Genomic DNA, 23,597 nt, shown 5'->3' on the forward strand with positions numbered 1-23,597 from the left:
GCTCGATTCCTTGCCCCTCGCGCTCCGTCTCTTGCCATTGATCCTCACAAGGCTGCTGACTCCAAAGTCAGAGGACCCATCCTCTCTGGCCTCCGGAAATGAACTTGTTAGATGGGCTGTGCGATTTATTGCTCATGAGGCTGGGGTGTCTCTGTGTGAATGTGTGTCTATAGGGGTTGTGTGTGTGTGTGTGTGTGTGTGTGTGTGTGTGTGTGTGTGTGTGTGTGTGTGTGTGTGTGTGTGTGTGTGTGTGGGGATGAGCCAATGCTGCTTTCACAGGGTTTGAAATTTATTGCATGTCTGCATTTCTCTGAGCAGCAGTGCGTGTGCGCGTCCATGTGCGAGAGCAAAGTGTTGAATTTATACCAGCATGCGTTTGTGTGTCTGCGTGCGTGCATGGATATTATTCATCTTTGACAATGTTACATATCACACCACACAAGTTGGAGGTATTATCTTCTATTGCTACTTCGTGTCCTGTTTCACTTTCGCCGTTACATTGATCTTTTGGAGCAGAATGGGCCGCGGCTCGGCGTCCAAATTCCAGAATTATTGATCACGTTGAGGTTTTGTTTGGCAGTTTTCTGCTGAGGTAGGATTTTGAGAATTCCTGGGTGTACTGCTCACTGACGTGCCCCGTCCACCTGTGTGTGGCGTCAGACACAGCCCTGTCCTCCACTGCAGCCTTCACTGACATATTGATTGGGTTCCATTTAAAAGCCCTGTTCTCCCACCGTTATTTACTCCAATAGTAAATCTTTACAATGCCGTAAAAGACTGTTTTACACACTTGGATTATACAATCTCCCCGCTGCAGCAGCCAGACAGGCGTGTGTCAGGAGAGGAGAGGAGAGGAGAGGAGAGGAGAGGAGAGGAGAGGAGAGGAGGTGTGGGCTCCATACCTCATCTCTCCCCTAGAGGCAGATGCAGTGCAATGGCACCAGAAAGGGCCTTGGCACTACTTTAAAGGGTGCTCCAAGAGAATGAGCCTCCTGCTCGCCCTCAACTTCACTCTCTTCTCTCTAGTGTGCTTTGGCTCTTCTCCATCCTTTTGTTTTAAGCTGTTGATTTTTCTTTTTTTTTTTTGTACATAGCGCTGTGGCATTTAATTTGATGAGAGTGCCAGCTACCGTTATTAGTTTATAGTTCTGCAGAAAACGATCTTGCGTAACTGACCCGGCCCTCAAATCGAAGCATTGTCTTACATTATCCAACCAACTGAGGGCCTTTTGTGTGGCTTCATTCATCAGGTTGATGGGAATATTTTAGTGATGATGATTAATTTGAAGTGTGTACTGAAAGCGAAGAGGTATGAAAATTGTCAACGCTTGACAAGCAACACGCCATGGAAGGGCTGAAGGATTAGTGCCCATTAGGATATGTGAGCCAGGTAGGGAAGAAGTGACGCACAAGGTTTGACTCATGAATTCTCAGAGGTCACTATGCATCAGCGTAAATCATTCAGCTTGTACATAGCCGAGGTCTTTATTTCATTAGAGGACATATGCTCCACTTGTTCCCGCTGCCTCTCATCACTGCCGACCCCAGGCCTTCAGCCCTGCCCCGGCGCAGTGTTGCTATGGTCCACATGGCCTAGTCACACCAGAGGTAATAAGTACTTAATTTAGGAGCAGGGAGGCGGGCCATGCTTGGCGTTTATTGGTGTTGATGCCGAGCAGACTTCAAAAAGCCACTAGGCCCATAATTTATCTCTCTCCACGGACCCTGAGTGTTTCAGGAACAGAGCGAGGAAGACATAGAGAGTAAATGAGTGTGAGAGAGACGAAGAGAGAGAGTATGTGTCTGTGTCTGTCTTTCAGTGGGTGTTTAATACTGCTTGGCTGTTGACTTTGGTGTACTTATTCTTTGATGTCAGTAACACGATCATCAAGGATCTTTTCCCCAACCCCCTGCAGTAGTTTTGCACCGGCAGCCGTGCATTCCCCCTCACAAACTCATCCAAGTTGAACTTGGCTGTCCAAATCATCTGCCGCTGGTAGCACTCACATGGGATACCCAAGCTGAAAGTGTACACTCGAAAAAAAGATCATTTGGAATAAACAATAAATAATTCAGCAGAGCGGTTAAATAAGTAATAGTGTGATATCTATTTCTTTGGTGGCGCTATTGCCTTTCTTTATTTATTAATGGGCTTAATAGACACCGTGTCTTGCCATGAAGAGCAGTCTTGTGAACTGAGTCCTTAAGGGAAAGAGAAAGTTATGGCTTTGTTTATCGTGTCTATCTCTCCATGTGCCTTTTTGACTTTTTCTGTGAAGTGGTGAGACGCGGAGCACAGTCTAGACTTTTTATTTTGTGGGGGATACGTGGGGGAAAGGGTCAAAGGAGTGACATGAGCCAGCTGTGGAATCCTGATCATAGTCATAGCGGCTCCCCCAATTCTTCCCCTCCTTCTCACACACACACACACACACACACACACACACACACACACACACACACACACACACACACACACACACACACACACACTCTCAGAGAGAGAGAGGCATATTCCCATCCCCAGGTCTCCTCTAATAGCCGTAGATGCTCCAAAAATACCCTCCCCCACCCCATCCAGAGGAGGATATCCACCCTCCTCTGGGGAGATAGAATGTCTCTCTCCATATCTGGCAACCATGACCACAAATTAAGTGAGGGCTTCTGTGAAATATTTCCTTCGTGTGACTCTGGGTTTAAAAGCGCCAAGAAGGATACAGAATCTCCTCGGACTAGAAACAAGCATATGCGTGAACGCTTGAACATCAGTTCACAATGAAGTGATACAACAGCCCTCTCAAGCCTTTTCTAACTATGGGGCTTAGTGTTTCTGAGCCACCCAGATTTGACTCCCAGAGTTGGGATAAGAACCTTTGGATGAATCCAGGTCACCATACAGTACGCCTCTAAAGCTGAGCAGATGTAAGGAAAACTGTTTCTGTAGCTGCATCCATGTGGCACATGACTTTTACTGCACCACCGAAGTACCAACTCTTAACTTGTGAACAGTAAAATGCGATGAGTTTATGCGTTCTTCACATTAGCTGAGCATAAATTAGCTTATTGAAACTAAATCCATTAAAAGTTACCACAAACCACCAAAAGCAACTCTACCATTACCACCTATGCTAATGGGCTCACCCGCTTGTAATTCCTGATTTAATAAAGGTGAAAGTAAACTAGGGTGGGTGGGCTAACGGGCTGTTGTTCAAGTGTTGACACCTTCTAATATGTTGACAAATGTGTGCTTCACTGGCCAGTCAACGACTTGCTAAAATACGGCCACATCACTGTCTGAGCAGGACTGAGGCAGCGTGGAGCAGAGCTGAGGACTGTAAGTGTTTTAGCAGATAGGTGGACGAGAACACGCCGTCACCCTGAAACATGGCCGGCTGTAGCCAGAGGCTGTAAATCTAACAGCGTCAGAATGTCAGCTCTGGCTCAGGGTGACCAGGCACCTGCATTCTGCAGTCTGCAATGTAGACACTGGAGTGTTCAGTCCAAATACACAAGACAGATTAATTCATACAAGTATGCATGTTGCTACTGTATCATTGCTGTTGTTCATTCACTACAAGCTGTTGCAGTTTGTGGTCATTACACAACAAACAACATGCAAGTGTGAGCATGTGCATGCCTGCATTATGCATTCAGGTACACGCGTACATTCATAGATGCACAATGCACACATCTGCACACACTCATGCACATATCCCTCACCCGCTGAGGTTGCCTGGGGTGGAGAGAGGATAAGAAAACATAGCCAGGTCTGCCCCCTCTGGCCTGTGGCTGTTGAGAGGAGAGGATGCCTCTCGCCTACCATTTCCCCTTGTCCACAGGAGGCCCATCTCCACACAGCCACTGACCCATCTGTCCCGCATGGCTAACTGGGCTCCTGTGTATTCACCACAGCAGAGAAACACTGAGGGGAAGGAGGGGGAAGGAGGGGGACCTACAACATCTGGGAACCATCAAGCCCAAAGAGCCTTAGATCCTGAGATTCCAGTCTCCGACCCCTCTCCTCTCCTCAGCCCCCCCCCACTCCCCTTGCCTCTACTCAACCCCTCCACCACCACCTTTCCTCTCCATCTGTCTCCCTCCTTCTCTCCTCTCCTCTCCTCCTCCCCCCTCCTCTTCCTCTCCTCCCCTCGTCCCGGCTGCCCATCATTTCCATGTCTCTTCGGCAGTGGGCCTAATCCAAACAGATTGTCTAACTGTTTCAAAAACATACTCCCTTTCTCAGCCCCCTCTGCTCCCCCTCTCTGTCCTGTGTTCATCCTGGGGAACAGACACTCTCTTTCATAGTGGAGGAGGTGCCGGTGTCAGTCTGGCCTGGGTTAGCAGGTTACTGCTGCACAGAACCATTTCAGGAGGAATGAGCTAGCCAGGCCCCAAAGCACTTTGGCAGATCCCCATTTAATACTCAATCCTGACACATTACACGCCATCCAACCCTCTCCTCTCCCTCTTCCTCCACCTCCCTACTAGGTCTGTAGGAATGGCCACAGCTGGCCACATAGACACTCACTGTGTGTGTGTGTGTGTGTGTGTGTGTGTGTGTGTGTGTGTGTGTGTGTGTGTGTGTGTGTGTGTGTGTGTGTGTGTGTGTGTGTGGTTCAAAGCCTATTGTTTCAGGCATATTGTCCAGCCCTGCCACCCTATTCCGCAGGCTAGTGCTGGGCCAAGGAGAGCCTTTAGGGGAGAGCCCCAGTAGGGGGCTCAGGAGCTGGGAGGTATCCCTGGAGACCACCAGGCCTCCCACTGGGCAGCCTGCCTACATCAGAGACTCCCCCTGCCACTGCCTGCTGAACTCCTGCATACTGTGTTTTGTTTAGAAGGAAGCTCGGTCCCTATTTACCATAATTGAATTAAAAGGATTAACATGGTTCCAGTGTTCCTCACATCTGTGTTCTCTATGATTCCACCTCTTTCCCTGTGTCTTGGATTCTTGAGGGAGGGGGACCGGGTATTTCGAGCTTCTTAGAAAACATTTTCTGTGAAATAAATGCAAGAATTTACATAATTAAATCCTATTTTACGATGTGCAAGAAAGACAAAGTAGGCTATAAAAAGTCGATTTTAGATTGTACTCCATTAAAATCTAAAGACACGAGCTGAATGTTCATTACAAGCTTTGTGAAACTGAATATAAAAAATGTTTTGAATATGGAGATTTTAATCCAAATAAGCGGTAACGTAAGATGATGTCGAAGAAATCCAGTGGAACTAGCAGGAGGATTCACTGTGTTGATTTTAGCCAAATCATGAAGCTGCTGTCCCAATTGGATTGTGACTGAGGGTCAGGGAAGTGGTGGCCTGCAGATCAGAGGCTGGATTAATTGTTGACACTCTCCCAGTCCAAACAGAACCTTTACTACCCCCATTACACACATACACATACACACACACACACCCAGACCCTCCTACATCGAGGTCCTGACAGACACTTTGATTTATGTCTAGCCACTGACAAAAAAAGAGAACAAAATCAATTGGCTATTACCGCACTTAGCACTGGGCTGTCACCACCTGGGAGTAGGGTGTTGAAAATAAAAGACAGAGTCCATACAGCTCTTCCATACCACTCCATATACTCATTCCCACTGGGGAGACACAGATCAGTGCTCAATCTCCATATACACAGCTAGTCTCCAAACTGAGTGTCTGTAACACTTGTGCTCAGGGGCGGCGGTAGCCCAGAGGTCAGAGACGCTGGCTTGTGACTGAAGTGTTGATGGTTGGAATTGCCAGACTAGCTGGAGAGCTGTGGGTGGAGAAAGCAACAACCACTGCCACAACACCCCTGAGCAAGGCTCTGACTTCCATCTGGCCGACAGAGGAGCTCTGTGGTTGTACTGGGCTGCTTGCAGTTGTGACTGTAACTGTGAATGTGAAGCACCATGTTGATGAAACAGATGAGACTTTCAGCATTAAATAAATGCAAAACTCAGTTTGACTGACTCTCAGCTGATTACTGGCTGTGAGTAAACTTAATCAGTGATGTCATAGAGCTCAGACTTAATCAGTCGGGACCGACCTCACCTCTGACTTTCAGAGTTTTCCTTCTTTCTCTCTCGCTGTCTTTGATCTGATTGAGATAATACATTCAATGCCAAGGGCACCACTTATGCATCAACTATTTTGCACACCAGTCCTGTTCCCTGACATAATACAACACAGTCAGCTGTGTAAGGTTGGCTGAAATACCATTTCTGTGATGTCAATGTACCCCTTCACCTTGCCCCGACCCCTCTGTCCTCCACTGTATAGGTCTTTTTATTCCCAGTGGAAGCTATTCCAGGCATGCATCATGCAAGCAATTGAGGGATATTTTTATGGTCAAGTTTCAGGGGGTGGGGTGTAAGGAGAAAGGGGGTTGCGGCATGGAAAATGCAGGAAGAATGATTTAGGGATCTGTGACGCTGGACTGAGTCTGAAACATTTACTTAGATACAGCGGATGACTGTAAGAAACAGAGATGAGACTACAGAGAAATCACACACTGCACCGCCTTTTCTCTTTCCCCTTATAGGGGCGTGCCAAATGGAGTGCAGTTGTCAGAGGTAAAATGGGCCACATTGCATCACTCCCCCTCTCCATGTCATCTTGTCCCTCGCCAGCACGGGAACCATGTCTGACCCAACAACTGTGTGTCTGCCAACTGGAATGCGGGCCAGGGTCAGTGGCGGGGGCCTCATGGCCTCCTAGGGACTATTCTGAGAGCAGGAGCTCATCTCTGTTCTAACCCTATACTGGCGTCTTGTGACTGTGGTTAAAAATGGCCCAATGTGCTCACTGACTCTAAAACACAATCACTCTCTCCCTCTCTCATGCACACAGTCACAGGCCTCCTTGGGGAGCTGCAAAGTGGAAACGAGGGGATGTGAAGCCACAGAAGCCTCATGTGGTCTTGTGTTCTCTAATTCAAGCTTATTTTACATTTCTGCAGAGTTAGTCACAGGCATCATTATAATCAGATGTTCACTTGGTACTCAGCATAATGATAAATGGGAAAAAAGATCACAAGAACACGCACGCTTGTACAATCAAGCTCAGTCATGTTTTCAGTGTTAAGATTAATGCATTAGATACATCTGGACATACCTACGCTAGTGCAGGCGCACAAGGACATTACCTGAAAAGATTATCCTGATGAATATATTACAGTTACAATCTGCAAATCATCTTCGTGTCCATCTGCAGCTCGAGGTTCCAACCCGCTGACCATACACTGTAATCACTGTGTATTTAGCGTTATCTTTAGAGAGCTGGCCCGCGTGAGACCTCTTTATGACACTGTAAACTTTAACTGCCTGGGTCTTACTGCTTTAAGTCCAGTCCAGCCACCCGAGGGAACCAGGGAGCTTATGGAGGGAGCTTACTGGATAGAATGGGAGAAAGCCACCGTTGTCCATTTCAGCAGCAGCAGCGTGACAGCCCACAGCCAGCTGTTCTGGCACTGCCAACTAGCCATTTTGATGCTGTATTTTGCAAGTTGTTCAATAGTTGTACCTGACAATATGCAATAGGGTACATGTGTTTTACTTACATTTAAAGGCAGACAATATGGCCATGGAGCGCCATATGGTCGACACAAACACATAGCTTGTTCTGCTCCAGTCCGTGTGAAGTCAACCCACCTTGTACTGTACGCTGGACATGTTAAAAAAAATAAAAAATCACTAACTATAATCTGTATATTCTATTTCACACATGGTGGGAGGATATGGATAAACTGACGCCCAATCCCCTAGACTGATAGCTTACTGCCTCTCCAACTTGAGTTGGCTTTTATCTCCAACTCTGCATGTGATGGAGAGGCTTCTTGCTGTTAAATCATCTATTTCATGAGTTGCTGGCACTCTGAAGGGAAAAAAAACTCAAGGAGGCTATTAGAGCCTGGCTGTGTTAATGCAGCCACCCATTAAAAAATCCCCACAGAGCTGAGGAAAGTGGACTCATACACTTTAAGTATCTGAACACATACCAACAGGCTTGCACTCACAGATAAATACATAATCACAGACACAGACGTGTGCACATGTATTATTTGATTTCTAAATACATGGCATCTATTTCATCCTAATGTGCACGTAAGAAAATTCATTACGCAGCATTGCATTTATTAAAATATTTAATTAAATACTTTAATGTTTTCTTGCATGCTAATCATTCAGGAATACTTGGGCATAAACAGAATCCAGAACAATGATACAGTACATATGTACAGAAGTTGTGCAACACATACCCACAGAGACACCTGTTGTGACACTCAGATTGCTGCAGCCCCAAGATAGTCGGCCATCTCTGAGTGCTCGCTCACGTGAGCCCCTGTGGGTTGGGACAGAGCTGCCTTCTGGTGCAATACAAACAGGACTTTTATAGGCATGTTTACGAGCGGGTCGTCGTAGCCCCCGTTTTGGGACAGGCTGGGCTGAGCTAGGCTGAGCCAAGCTGGACGGGGGGGGGGGGGCAAGGATTGATGTCAGGCAGGACAGTACAACCCTGTCTGGGCGTCTGGGTCATGTACCATGGCCTCTGCTCTCTCTGGTTTCAGCTCAGGTTGCTGTTTCATGTGGGCTCTCCTGCAGGGGGACACTAACTGTCAACATAGCTCCTCTGTGAACGCCATAGGTCAGTGCACATATGTGGATGTAGGGTGTGTAGTTGGTACGCACAATGGATCATGTAGAGAAAGCACCCCACTGTGAAAATGAACCCTATAAATAAGAGCTAAACATGCTGCTCTGCAAAATTGCGATCCCCGTCAAACATGGTTTCATCGCTTGGGTCGATGCGCTGATGTTACAGTCACATCAAAGTTTACATTTAAGGAGAGGGTGAACATTTAGCCAAGGCATGGTTGCTTTATAAGCCTCTGTATTGTGTAGTATTACCACAGCTGTGCTAAAGGCCAGATGAGGCCCTGACTCCACGGGCTAAGGAATCATTATGGGCTCATAAAGGGCCCTGCGCCAAGCCTCCACTCAATAAACCTGGATCCACATGGAGCCAATGCAGCTGATTAATTAGTCAAGCAATCAATGGGCTGCGCCATCCATCCACTGATTTCCTGTAGTATTTTGCCCAGGTACTGCAGACATACACACACTAGCGCCACATGCACACACACACACACACACACACACACACACACACACACACACACACACACACACACACACACACACACACACACACGCGCACACATGCACACACATGCATACTGCATGCAAGAAAAAGAATACACACAGACGCACAAATAGACAAGCCATCACACACTTATCCCTCCATCACACTCACATACACTTGCCTACAAAATGATAATGAGATACAAAACAAAGAAAAACACTTTGAATTGGGGATAAGAGGCGACGAAGGAAAAAAAGCTGTGGGAATAAGTAAGAAAGTTCTCACCTTCAAAGCGGTGAGAGCAGGCTGGCTGTCAGTCAGGAGAGGGAGGTGCCATTTGAAGGATCAGTCATCCTTGACAGTGCTGTCATGGAGAGCCTTAATTAGCCAGGATTACTTCCTCACTTAATGAAGCATGCGCTTCTTCGTCTCGGACCGAATACTACTCTCCTCTCTCCCTATTTTCCCTCCCTCAGGTTTTCTCCTCCATCTATCTCCCTCACTCATTCTCTGTAGCTCTTTCCTGCTCTGTGTGCTTCTCTCCAGGCAGGCTGCTCAAATCGCTCTTCATATTGGAGACTTCTTGCATCCCCTATCATAGATGCTCTGTCACTTCCACTAACCCAAGTGGGTGTGTGGTTGCTCTCCCCCCCTATTTCTTCTTCATGCATCCTCAATTGCAGCTTACTCTTTCACAGTTTTACTCAACCAGTTCACCATGCTTGGTCAAGACCTGTTAATTTGCTGTTTGTCTATTTGACTGGCAGACCAACACACAGTCTGAATAATAAACATACCAAACAATTAATTGCTTGGTCCTTCCAAAGCCACATTGCACTGATGCTTCACATGAGCGTGGAGTTCTGAGCTAATGAAAGAGGGATGCTAGTCTAGGTTGTTGCAGCAGGTGCGGTCAGCATCCTTGGTCATTTTTCACTGTATTCTCACAATGTGCAAGTGCATTACATTATCTTCAGATCATACACAGTAAGTTTTTTAAACCTGTTGAAGGCACTGCAGAAGAAGATGGAATAGCTGAGTGAGGCAGCAGGGATTGGGTAGGAAGGGAGAGGAGAGTGGTGATCGAGAGGGCTGACTAATAAAGTAGTGAGAGTATGGGCAGAGTATGAAGAGAGGAGGAGGAGAAGGAGGAGGAGAGAAGTGAAGGAGAGGTATAGGCTCGGAGGAGCAAGGAGAGCAATTTGCCGCCACAGCGCACACAATGTCCCCTCCATGCCTGTGGGCCATGTGAAGACTGCTCCTTCAATTACACTTCACACCGGTCAGGGAGAAAGAGATAGACGGGAAGAGACAGACAGACAGGGACAGTAAGAGATGGAGGGAGAGACAGAGACAGACAGAGGCACAGAGATCTCAATGTAGATATAGACAACAAGCCTGGGTTACAGCGAGCAGGCAAAAAGAGTGGACAGTAACTTCACGGGCCCGAATATAAAAAGGTAGAATGTCTGGAAACTCAGATGATTACTGGCTCTTCAACTCAGTGAGACTGTTCTGGAAAGAAAATGACATCATCCATCATTCGTTCAAATACCTGAAATGACCTATGTTTACATGTAAATGACTAGGACCTCTAGTGGCCATGCACGGTATGACTCATGTTTGCAGGAACAGAGACGGACGTTTTTACACAGTCGCAAAACCTTGTAGGACGAAGGTTTAAAGGCGGGTCAGCATAGAGAACAGGATTCTGCTGTTTGTCACTGTTTCCTACTTACTGTGAAAGTTTTCCTTTAACTTTGGCCATGATGTTTCCTTACCCTAACCAAGGAGGTTTTGGGCCTAAAGCTAACAGTGGTAGTGGAAGATTAGAAAACTGTCGAATGAATCACTTCAGTTGTGGAACATGTAACAGCTCTGGAGGCGCTGACGAAAGCTGTCCCGCCAGCAGGGGCATCAGATCAGGAAGTGCTCACATTTGTTGTTTTGGAAGGCAATGACAAGCATGCACTGTTTTAAACAGTTATTTAAATAATGATTGCACGACGATGGCAGCGCATCTTGTTTACAGAATAAATAACAAAACAGCATTAAGAGGATGAAGACTCATCCATGACCGCGCAAACCCACTGGACATCTATTGAGACAGCGAGCTGACTGAGACGTTTCGCTTTGGCAGACGAGCCCCAGCAGAACACGTTTCAGTGACGTTTCCAAATGTAAGTGCAATCTGTGAGCCTCTAAACTGCTACGCTCTCTTGACAACAAAGTACCCCACACATAACGTTAGATCCAGGTAATTCCACCTCCCTCCCTGAAGTCGTGACGTTAATAAGATGGTGACGTTAATAGCTATTCAGTTTCTCCAGTCCACTAATTCTGTCCTGATATAGCCACATAATGCATCAGCTAGTATTTTTGTAAACAAAAGTTCAATTCTACCCTAAAGCCATGAAAGATTAGAGCTGCTCTGATTCTCTCCTCCTCTCTCTCCCCACTCGTTTTGTACAAGTTAACCAGATGCCTTATTTCATTACAGCACAGGTAGAGCTTACATTATGTCAGCTTATTATTATTATATGTAGTAGTATTTTAAAGTAGCCTCCCTTTTGGCAAAAAGCCTCATCAGATTTTAGAATGGCTTGTTATCGATTCATGACCACAAATACTTGCATTATTTATGATAATAAAGCTCAGGAACCTGAAGGTGGTAATACACATCCTTGCTTCGTCCAAAACCTGTTTTTTATTCTTTATCTGAGAAAATCCAGGGTAATTGCCTTATTATGTCAGTATATGCTATAATATATGATATATTATGTAATTCAGATCAGTCATTTTGAGTGAATGTGCAGGAGGATAGAACACAGGGTTTACATAAAGCGTTTGGTTTGGTGGTTTGCCCAGAGCATTTGACTATTTAAAAGCCTAACATTTACAATGAGCCCACTTAACTATAAAGGGTCTGCAAAAAATAGACTGGCTATCAAAAGTTATGTGTATGCATGTAGTCTATCAATTTATGTTTTATGCTATTGTTAACAGAATATTAAATGGAGTGCATTTATATGGTGCTTTTCTGGTCGAGCCACCACACAAAGTGCTTTACAACATATGCCAGATGCAACCATTCACATGCAGGCTGGAGGAGCCGGGAACTGAACCACCGACCTTCATCTCCTTGTTCCTGAGCCGGAGCTAACCCCATTAAAGTACATAAAAAAAATAATACGCTCAGATGCATGCACATCAGCAGTGTGGCCACATCTAGATATCCTTTTCCCCCTCTGGACACAAAAATGTGTAGTCTCCACTCAATCCTGATAGCATCTTCAGGGTTATTTTCTTAACTAGACAAAGTTCCTCCAGAACCACAGAGGACACAGCTGTTCTCACAGCCTGAGGAGTAAACTGATCTGCATGTGTAAAATCAATGGAGTGCTTCTTTAAAACAATATCTGGGATTTTCTACACAAATGTATCCTATTACTGCATTAATGAAAACGTGTCCACCGACGGTCCGATACGCCGCAGCATCGTTCACGAGAGTCAAAAGGCTGGAGGAGAGTAAGACATCCAGTCCTCATTGGACAGGACAACAGGCACAGAGGGACCTCCAGCAGGCTGCTGTCAGCTGGCCAGATGAAGTGATAGAAGGACCACAGCCTCGTAGCTAACATGGCTAACAGATATGAAGCCAACAGAGTGGCTGAGCGAGGGTGACAGGAGGGCATGTTCTAATACAGGCCACAGTCAAGATGGAGGCTGGCTCCCCCCGCTTCCACCCCCACCTCAATACGTCTCCTCTCAAACATGCCCACTAGGCATGGGCCGGCTGCTGAAGAGGAGGAGGGAGGTAGAGGGCTGGAGGGATTGAGGGATGGAGGTGGAGGTTTGGGAGTATCAGGGGTGGAGGGGTAGGGGGTGTCTGTATCAATCCGTCACAAGCTGACAGCTGACTCCTGTGCCCGCCGTAGCCACGGGCAACTGACCAGAACCAGGCCAGAGCCGGCCAGCCGTGTGTGTGCGTGCACGTGTGTTTGTGTGTGCGCATCACAACCCCGCAACCCCCCCAACACGCACGTATACACGTCTCATCTTCCATCCAGCAGTAGCCATATCCTTCTCGCCATCTCTCTGCCTCTCTCACTTTCCCTGCCTCCCCAGCCTGTCCATGACATCTTACAAGTCAATCAATCAGCTTCAGCGAGCTGGCATGAGAGCACTGCATTTATCCAGAGCACACCCTGCCTGTCATACTTGCTGAAGTATTTTTATTTAAACTGACCTTCAAACCAATCCACTTTTCTCCCTCTGTAGTGCCTCAGGTATGTGCAACAACATAAGAGAGTCTTCAGAGAGAAAGGAATGGCAGAGGGAAGGCAGGGAGCAACATCTGGTGTCTTTCAGTTCCACCCTCAGCAGCTTCTACCTGGTATTCCAAAACCTCTGTCTCTGGCATGCCCTCAGAAAATAAAACAATTGTTTCATCTGCATCCATTTGTATGTGTGTCAGCCCTCGTGTGCGCGCTAGTGTTCGCTCAAATGCGTTTTACAATATGGGCTGTTGACCCTCTGCTGAATGTAAAGCATTACATTCAGCACACCATAAAGCATATATGCAAAGTGACAGACACAGTGTGAAATTACAAAAATGTTGCTTGGGCTTTTTTTTTTTTTTTTTTTTTTTTTACTATTTTATTATGCAATCTAATATTATGAATATACTGTATATATTATACATTATGCAACTAGCTGTGTAAACAGTGACAGTTTAATTTATCTCCACCTTACTCCCACTTCCATTGAGATTCTTGTGCACCATATGCTTCTGTGTTTATTCTGCATTCCTTGCTCCAATTACACACACACACACACACATGCACACACACACACACACTCAGAAACATTTAGTTGCCCCCTTCCCCTCCTCCCCCCAGCACCGCCTCAAATTTAGGAGGACCCTGTGTTCCTCAAGTCTGTTCTTTCGGCCTGATTTTACTTCCCTCATCCCCATTCTTCAACAAACCTCACCCCCCCCCACCCCCCGGCCCCTCCCTGTCGTGCCCCTGCAAGCCTGCCCTCCACCACCGCCACCACCCCCTCCGGCTTCTGACAGTACCTCAGCGGGAGAGCGCAGCCCTGATGGATGCCACAGATGGGCCTTTCCCTTGGAGCTCCCAGCCCTGGCGCAGTGTGTGCTCGGCAGGGTCAGAAGCCAGGCCTCCCCATGAAATGCATGTTGTAACAGGAAACAAAAGAAGGGCCCCTGTCCCCACCAACAGCCACAGTACCCCCTCTAGCCCTCCACTCCCATCCCAAAAACAGAGGGGGGGGGGGGGGACGTGGAGCTAGCCAGGGAGGGTGAGTGCAAGCGAGGGCTGCTGGAGGGTTAAAAGTCGGAGGGGGTGGTGGGTCACAGAGAAGAGGGAGCAGTACTTCAGGAAGAAAACAAGAGAAGACGTGGAGGGACATTCTCAGCCGGGGTGTCAGATGGACGACGTCGCTCTCTCGCACAGGCCTTTGTCTTTTGCTCTTTGTTTGCGACACTGTGTGGGTGCGCAGCTTTCACACTAATGCGCACGAGGGCGTTTGTGGCCGGACGGCTCGGAGCGTGTACATGCGTGCTCGCTGTTTGTTGGATTGTGACATGTAGTCGTTCTGTTGGAAGTCCACCCACATCCCACCCAGTCCTCAGCAGCCCCATTGCACATCACTTTGCTGAATAGATATCTTGAGTGACATTGAGAGACAGGCCCTCAAAGTGCAGCTCCTTCAGTCTAAAAGAGAAAAGCCTTTGATGCTGCGGGTATCACCACCAGCATCACTTCACACTCACTGAAGGAAGCTGCTATCAGCTTGGACTGTTGGAGAGACCCTCTAAAGGGTGTGACTAATTACATAATGGCTCATTACAAACTGATCACTGTAGATACATAGGACAGAATAGACAACAGCAGACTGATGGATGCATGTAGATGGATGTAATGCTCCAAGTCTTACACAACAGAAGTTTCTGGGGAACAATGAAAACTGATGAACACCCAAGTCATTAATAAAAGGCTAATCCCAAGTGTTCAGCCAAAATTTCCATTAATATTGACTAAATACTGACTAAAATGAACAGCTGATTTATTCATCCCATCAATTATTGACAAGTGATTGACTCCATCTCTGGCATATTGTCAGTTTTTAGTGGTGAATGCTCTCTGTCGTAAGTCATTTCTGTGTGTTTTCTGTAGATGCCGTGCATGAGTTGTCAAACTGGTGAATACGGTTCTCGGTGTGCTTGTGTTGTAGTTGTGTGTTATGTGTGTTGTTAAAGTGGTGAAAGCAGTTTCTTCTTGTGTGGTTGTCCACTGGCATGTTTTCTGAAGGTGCAGTGTGTCTCAGCCACTGTGATAAATCGATATATAGACAGATACATAGACAGACACAGTATATAAGTGAACCTCCCACCTTCTCTCTATCTCTCACTGTGTGTGTGTGTGTGTGTGTGTGTGTGTGTGTGTGTGTGTGTGTGTGTGTGTGTGTGTGTGTGTGTGTGTGTGTGTATTAAGTTGAGCTAAGCTGATCCTAGTTAGATTCCAGCCTGTTGGAGCTGAGAGTCGCACCAGGCAGCATTGCCAGCCTCTGGCTATCCACTAAATTAAAGGCCTAATGCACAATCCTTCGTGCAGGCTGACAAACTAATGAAATGGAGAAGTAGGGGCCCCCGGGAGAATTGGGCGGCAGATGAAGACGCCTCCAATGAGGGATTCAACCCAGGAGCAACCTTCCCACCTTGTCTTTTCCATCCACATCTCCCTGCCTCTCTCTGGCTTTCTGGCTCCTTCTCTCCATTATTCTTTTTCTATCACTCACTTCCTCTTGCACTGCACAAAGCCAAGGGTGTCAACAGCATGTCTGAGTGTATGGGAAAGGTGCAACACAGCATGTAGCTGTGTGTGTGTGTGTGTGTGTGTGTGTGTGTGTGTGTGTGTGTGTGTGTGTGTGTGTGTGTGTGTGTGTGTGTGTGTGTGTGTGTGTGGCATTGGATTTTGATGTGTGTGTGTGTACGGTATGTGACTCTAGAGAGATGGAGAGGTGGGGCGGGTTTTTTGGCAGCGGTCTGTTTGTTGCCACCAAACATGACGGTCCCAACAGAGGACTGAACAGACTTAACCCACTAACCTTGAAAGAGGTGCTTTGTCTATAAATAACTCCCACCAATTAAAGCTGTTTTTCTGAGTCCTCCCCACTGAGCTTGGCACCTCGGAGTCCCCGACGACTCGTCTCTCGAGCAGCGCGGCACAGGAGCCACAACCCTGCTAATTAGAGTTGCTATCATTCACCTGCCCCTATCTTGCTGCTTGGCCCTGCTGTCACACACAAACACACACACAGAGATACACACAACTACGTGCACACGACATATAAATGCAAAATACCTACGTTCATCCATGAAAAATACTACGACGATATCTTAAGCAGAGGATTAGCCCATAGGAGATGACTCAGTAATTCAGTTATTTGCCCACTTGTTCAACATGGGTGTTTTTTGAAAACTGCCAACAACAGGGTGCATGAAGAAATTTAACATTAAAAAAGAGGATGCGTCACAACCCTCCAGCTTTTGGAGAGTGAGAAAAGGCAATTGGAGGCGAGGGAGAGAGAATGCTACAGAGGGAAATGGGCTGAATTACACTTTAATTGCCATCGCTATTAATTAGAAGTCTTGGAAATCTGTTGCGGTTTGGGTCTTTTCCACCCTCCCTCCCTCCGGTTTGTCGTCCTTATGAAGCTATCTATTAACATCTTAATTGCCGCCCGGTCGGCTGTGTTGTGCTGTGGCAGCCACAGTGAGTTAAACACAGCCTCCCTGACATCCAGTTCTGGAGGCTGGCTGACTGGTTAGCTGGATGGCTGACTGGCTAGCTCGCCGAGGGAATCCTTTTGGCTAGATCATTAACACAAACAACAAAATATCCAATCGGCAGGCCTGCATGGTGCAGTGACAAATGCAATGAGTCTAATGTTTGAGACAGTGAAAAATAAATAGGACGTACTAAATGGCCTCTTTCATCCCTCTGCTCGTGTGTTTGTCATTGTCATGGGTGTGAAATTGGTCAGTCAGATGCTGATGATGAAGAGGGTAAAATGTAATGAATTCTATCTAGCCTGTAAGTGGTTGACCTAGGGTTGATCAGAGGTTAACACCACTTCACCCCAAAGACAGGTCCCATTAGCAATTATATTGTGCATTAACAATCACCATGGGTGGGTTAGTGGTAGCGTTTGTGCATTGTCTTACACTCTTACACTGTGTGTCCCCGTGCGTCATTTAGTCAGTATCACTGCATAACTGGAAAGCTGCGTCTACGACTGAGCCTAAGCATGAAGAATGGCTCGTGTGTCACTGACACCCACAGACAGGCCACAGCCGGGGACTGTCAGTCAAACCCTATCTGTCTATCAGCGTCTACTAACCAGCCTGCAGTCGGATGTGTTGTGCTAAATGGCATTTTTACACATTAGTGCATTTGATTACACTGAGGGATGGACGGAGGGCTGTGGCAGCTATACAAGATACTCCTACACCCCCGCACAAACACCATGCACCACACCCATGAACACACACACACTCTCACGTGCGCTAATAATCCTGGCTTTGACATTTGAAGTAACATTATTATAGGCCTCATTTGGAGCACAGGAGCCCCAGGCAGGAGGCTCTGTTAATCAGGTAGACCAGGGCTGCTTGAGACTAGAGGGTCAGGTAGAGTAGGGGGTGTAAAGCGGGGGGGATTGGAAGGGCGGTGGGTGTCAGAGCCTCTGGGTTTGACATTCACAGCACAACAGACAGCAGAGATGGATGCTGGGTAACATTCCATCTATGCACGCATGACAGAGCCCCTCCCTGCACACAGCCGCTTTCAATCCCAGATATGACCTTTCAAGAAAACTGGGGTCAACTTCAGGGATTTTTTTTTTGTTGTGAGTGTTGCTGCTGCACCGACTCCAAAGGCGAGACAACAACATCGCAACTCGTTGTCAATTCATGTAGTCAGTTCTCCTTTCAGTGGGTCTTTTCTCCTTTGGCTCCACCCTGGATAGGTCTTGAGAGTGGGAGCAGCAGGCGTGTTGTCTGGATTAGTGCCAAGCTGCACACTACAGCACATCTAAAAAGTGGCAACAGGCTGGGTTGTGCGGATCAGGATCAGGGTAATCGCTTCGCTCTGGCTCCCTGTCCTTTGCCAGTCTTTAGCCTTTGGTCAGGGGTAGGGTTAGGTTTTTCTATGTGTGTGTGTGTGTGTGTGTGTGTGTGTGTGTGTGTGTGTGTGTGTGTGTGTGTGTGTGTGTGTGTGTGTGTGTGTGTGTGTGTGGACAAACTATACATTTGTGTTTTGTGTGGCTTTGTACACACATGTTCTCCATTTTCATGTGCATTCCAATGTGTGTTTGTGTGTCCCTGTGCAGGTGCATGTGGTAGATGTTTGTGTATGTGTATGTGTGTGTATGTGTATGTGTATGTGTGTGTGCAGGTTAGATGGGGCTCACAGGGTCAGGAGATGCTGCAGGGCTCTGCTGACGGCTGCAGGAAACCAATCAACCTTGTCTGTGTATTCCCCGACCCGTCGTTTTCTTAATGACCTGCCCTGACAGGCCTGCTGCAGCCCCGGCCAAACCTCTGTGCACCGCTCAATGGATGACCGGCCCCCATCAGCAACATGCTAATGACCCAAAGAGAGGGAGAGGCGGCGAGAAGGGAGGGATGGGGGGCAAGGAGAAATGGGTGGAGGCATGGAGAAAGAGAGCAAGAGACAGAAAAGAAAGGGTGAAACGGAATAGGCCAGTTCCCGCTTTACAAACAATCGAAGCTATCGCAGCACAGCTAGCGGCCAGAAAGTCAGGGAGAAAGTGCATTTCTACATGACACGTATGGTTTCATGATACGTTCTAAGCATTTAAATACGTCGCAACATACGAGAACAATGCAAAAACATGAGGCCCAAGCAATGTTACACTGTATACACTGAAAAACAGAAATGAGCCCAGAACATTAAAGCATGAATCCTCCATCCAGTTCATCCTGTGTGATGATGATGATGATGATGATGATGATGCAGAACTGTGTAAAAGTCAAATCAGGGTTTTCTACTGACTTCCTTCCCTTCCTCCTTTTTATGCTCATCTTTCAATCATCCTCCTTTTAGTCCGTGTTGATAACATTCAAACATTAAAACCGGTGTGTGTTCCCCCCATGTTAAGTCAAACTGCATTCATCATGCACATTAAACCAATGTTTCAGCAAGAGCTTGCTCTGTTTTTTGTTTTGTTTTTTACTGTTTTGTACTGATGGGGGTCTGTCTCCTAATGGGCAGGTCATGCTTCATGGATGGGACCTCACTCTGAGCAAAACCTGAGGCAAATCTGCACAAAACTGTGGACTAGAAGATATGCTAGATGTGCATATGAGTACCAAAAAACGATACATATATATGTTTCATGTTTTGTTCCACATGTAATATCTGTGAGGTCAGAACGATGCTCAAAGCAATCTATGTTTTTAATTAGTGTCTCTCTTGATGCTGTCAGGCATCAAAACGTGGAGTCATCTCAGAAAACCGTCTTCTTTACATCCTCCTTAATCATTCTGATCAGCACATCTACAAATAGCACAAAGGGAAAACATCGTTTAGGTGAACCTTGTCACGCTTCCACCGTAGATGTAATTATAGCCGAGCGCAGAGCACTTATTGTGATATTATACGTTGACATCAGGGTCTTAAATATAACAGTACCGCAGCTTCACGTTTCTTAAAAAATTTGAACATTTTTCCTCACAGCACACCATCACATGCTTTCAAACAAAGACTAATCTAAATGTCAGGATGTGCTCAGTGCAGCCTCTCTGCAGCTGGACTACCTGTTCTCCGAAAGTTTGGTTTTTGAAATGAAATCACAAAACTTTTCAAGTATGCCTTGACAAACACCCTCCTTAAATTACACTATCCTATCTCACAAAGAAGTAACATAATGTGTAACTGGACACAAATACGCACCTGAGCTTAATCCATCCAGCTGAGCTCCTTCCCCAAACTTTATTTGGTTGCATTTAGCACCTCCTCTGACAGGCTAAAAACGGTAGGTTTCTAAACTTAGCGAGTTTTCTCTGTGATCAATTTAGAGGTTGAACAACGACCCCACTTGAGCTGGGGATCTGTCTCTCGAAGCTTTTGCAGTCCATTGTACTCTGCCATTGAGTTTTTCTGAGTCAGAAGATGAGGGAGAGCGAATATTGCTCTATATGATGCTAAATTAATGAATTAGTAGTAGCAGTATAGAAAACAGGTCTCAGGACACAAATTCTGTGCAAATTCATAACTTAGCATCAACATCCACAAGAAGGGCAGATGAAGGTGGAATGATCAGAGGCGAGGTTAGTATTTTAAATCCCCTAAGAATTTGTGACATAGCCAATTAACGTGTCAATATCATAAAGAAATAAACCTCTCATTCTGTTAACAGTTCTTCCTCTTCTGTTAAGTAAGTGGACATTTATACCTGTGTTGAAAGAAACTGTCTGAACAAGGCCTGTAATGAAGCTGGCGTATGAAAAGATTCTGTGTTTAACTTATTTACTACAACTGCAGAAGGTTATTATGTCTGCATATTTCAGATATATTCTTTCCATTTCAGTGTCTTGTCTTTTACACCATTCCATTGGTCATTTTTATTTTATAGCCGCTTTTTCCGGTGCCTTTGCGATTAGCACAGGGTAATGCATACCATTTTCCTGTCATATTCTCTCACCATAAACTGATGCTTTTGCAGTTCTGCCCTTTATTTGCCCAACTTGAAAAAGCGTCATCTAAACTCCACCTGTCCATCCCCGCATTCAGGCATCCATCCAGCCACCAACCACGCTGGTGTTCCTTTCTCCACTTTCCATCCCTGCTCAGCGCTGCTGTCTGATCATTAAGGTCATTGACCTGAAATCTGATAGCAGTCAATGAGCTAACCAAATGAGCCACCGAATATCTGAATCCTGCTGCAAGCACGGACACTCTCAATAACGCTGTGTACATTAACGGCATTAACACAGAGGAGGAGGAGAGCGCGTGGCGGAAGGGGGGGAGGGAGGGAGGGAGGGAGAGGGAGGCAGCAAGGCTGAGAATGAAAGAAAATAAGAAAACCTTATCTATCATTGAACACTGAGATTTTTTTTGCCTGTTGTACGAGACACAGCTGCGCATGCAATTCATCATCTTTTATTTAGAGGATGTACAGAGACCCATAAAGCCTACCAGGATGAAATATGTCTCTTGAATAAATTGTGAATATTCTGTGTTTTCTCTCTGTGATGGAACTGTATTTCAATCCCTGTCATTATGATGCTGCCAGAATCCCCTGGCAGGCACGAGGAGGTTTGGGACTTTTAAGCCGTTTGTTTCATCTCAGGTATTAACCCCAATTTTATACCTACGCAGTGAGATAATCGTGGTTTCAAGCTGTTAGTGTTTTCTTCACTCACCAAATCTGCACACTTTTAATCCCTGGAAACTAATTAAGATTTATATAATTATCATTTTTGCCAGTTTAGTTTAGTCTTAAATTGTGTGTGTGTGTTTCTGTGTGTGTGAGAGAGAAGACTGAAGGAGCAAGGAGTAAGAGAAAAACCATAGAAGAAGAAATTGGAGAAAAGCATGTGGAAACCTGACGTCTTTAAGCGAATGAAGGTAGAGCGTCAGACAAGGCTTCCTTTATAAGTGTTGGGAGGCATCACACTGCTGCAGTGCTTTGGGTGGGCACTGACTGACCACCCTCCTGAACCCCCTCATCACACACTCACACACACTCTCTCACACACACACACACACACTCCCCTGTCAGACCCTGGAAATACCTCACATTCCTTCCACTTCACTGACTGCTTTACAGCCAAGGAGAGATAACAAAGGAATGGGCAGGCATTGAATACCAGCGTGCAGTGTGGACTCAGAAACCTTTTCTTCTCTCACTGGAACCACTGGACACCACACCTTATCTCGCCCATCCCACACAGAGATGTCTCTGAGTGTTCTGCTAATGAGATGGAGTGTACTGTACTTCTAAATGAGCCTCCATCCTGGCTCACCTGTTAATCCCATTCAAGTGAAACCTCATCCTACTGTCTGAGCAGCATGTTGGCTCGTCCTCCTACCTGGGCCCCGACTCGTACCCTGGCCGACTCCAGCGCCACCACTCTCCCCTGGGATGAGGTTTTCTCTTTCTCCAGGGCTCAAGTTGCCGGCTCAGGTGTCCTGGATTCCCTGGGTCTCTCTCCTCCTGTTTCACCTCCTGTAACATGCCTCCTTTCCTTTTGCCCTGCTCAGGTCATCTATACTATTCACCCCTCGAGTCTTCATCAGGATGACAAAGAGGGATGGCTAACAGATGCAGTGCTACTCATTCACTTGTATGTTTTGGTCCAGTGATGCACAATCAAGATCAAGTAGATGATATTGCTTGAACAGGAGACAGCAGATTGATTTCCAGGGTCAGTTCATTATAGTGTAAGGTGAGAGCTTCACAGTCAGGTGATGTTCCAGCTGAAGTCTCTCAAAACCTCTGCTGTATGTTGGCCAGAAAACAGGACTGACAGTGGAGGAGCATGTAGCATGGAAGCGCACTTCCCAACGAGACTGGCAGGTGGAAATATACCGTGATTCAACGCTGCCCAGCTCAAACGGTCTCTCATTCTCACGCCATCGTTACCTCTCAGCTCGCACAAACAAATTATAGAATAAATATATTTACAAAGGTCTTCTCCAAAGATTCACTCCTCCCAAATGTATAATCTGTCTGACCAAAATGGTTTCTTAATACTCTTTGTTTTTCTCCTTTGAACATTCATTTAAAAATAAAAAATAAGAAATTAAGTTTAGCCGTTTTAATCAGTCTTTAGTGTTTCAGTGCTTTGATTGTTCCGTTAAAGATGAGTTTCTTTAACATGTAAGTTTTACTCAAAAACGATCTGAGATCTCAGGAAAAAAGTGCAAATAAAATTTAATTCTCCTCAGTTTGATTTGGTCGCAGATAAGATGAAGCTCCGTGCTGACAATGGAAAGACGAAACAGCTATCATTTAAGTTAAGATAAGATAAGACTTAATAGATCCCACAACAAGGAAATTATTCAATTAGTTACAGCCAGCAAGTATTACAAAAGGCAAAGAACATGGCACAAAAAGGTTAAGACAAAAAAGTGTACAGGATACAGGATAGAAAAACAACTATGTACATTATGTACAGATTATAAGAATACTAAATGCCATAGAAATCATACTGCCCAGAAAAAGTACTATTGCCAGTATTCTTATGAGAAACTACTAATGTCATATGTGGCATTGCACTTGAGAAATACTACGTCTATGTATATGCGCAATATATACAGTTATATATATAAATATACAACAACTTAGAAATTGCACAAGATGTAATGGTATTGCACCAGATGAAAATGGATAATGTGAGCATGTAT

Source organism: Chaetodon trifascialis, chromosome 6, assembly GCF_039877785.1.
Source record: "Chaetodon trifascialis isolate fChaTrf1 chromosome 6, fChaTrf1.hap1, whole genome shotgun sequence".
NCBI lineage: Eukaryota > Metazoa > Chordata > Actinopteri > Chaetodontiformes > Chaetodontidae > Chaetodon > Chaetodon trifascialis.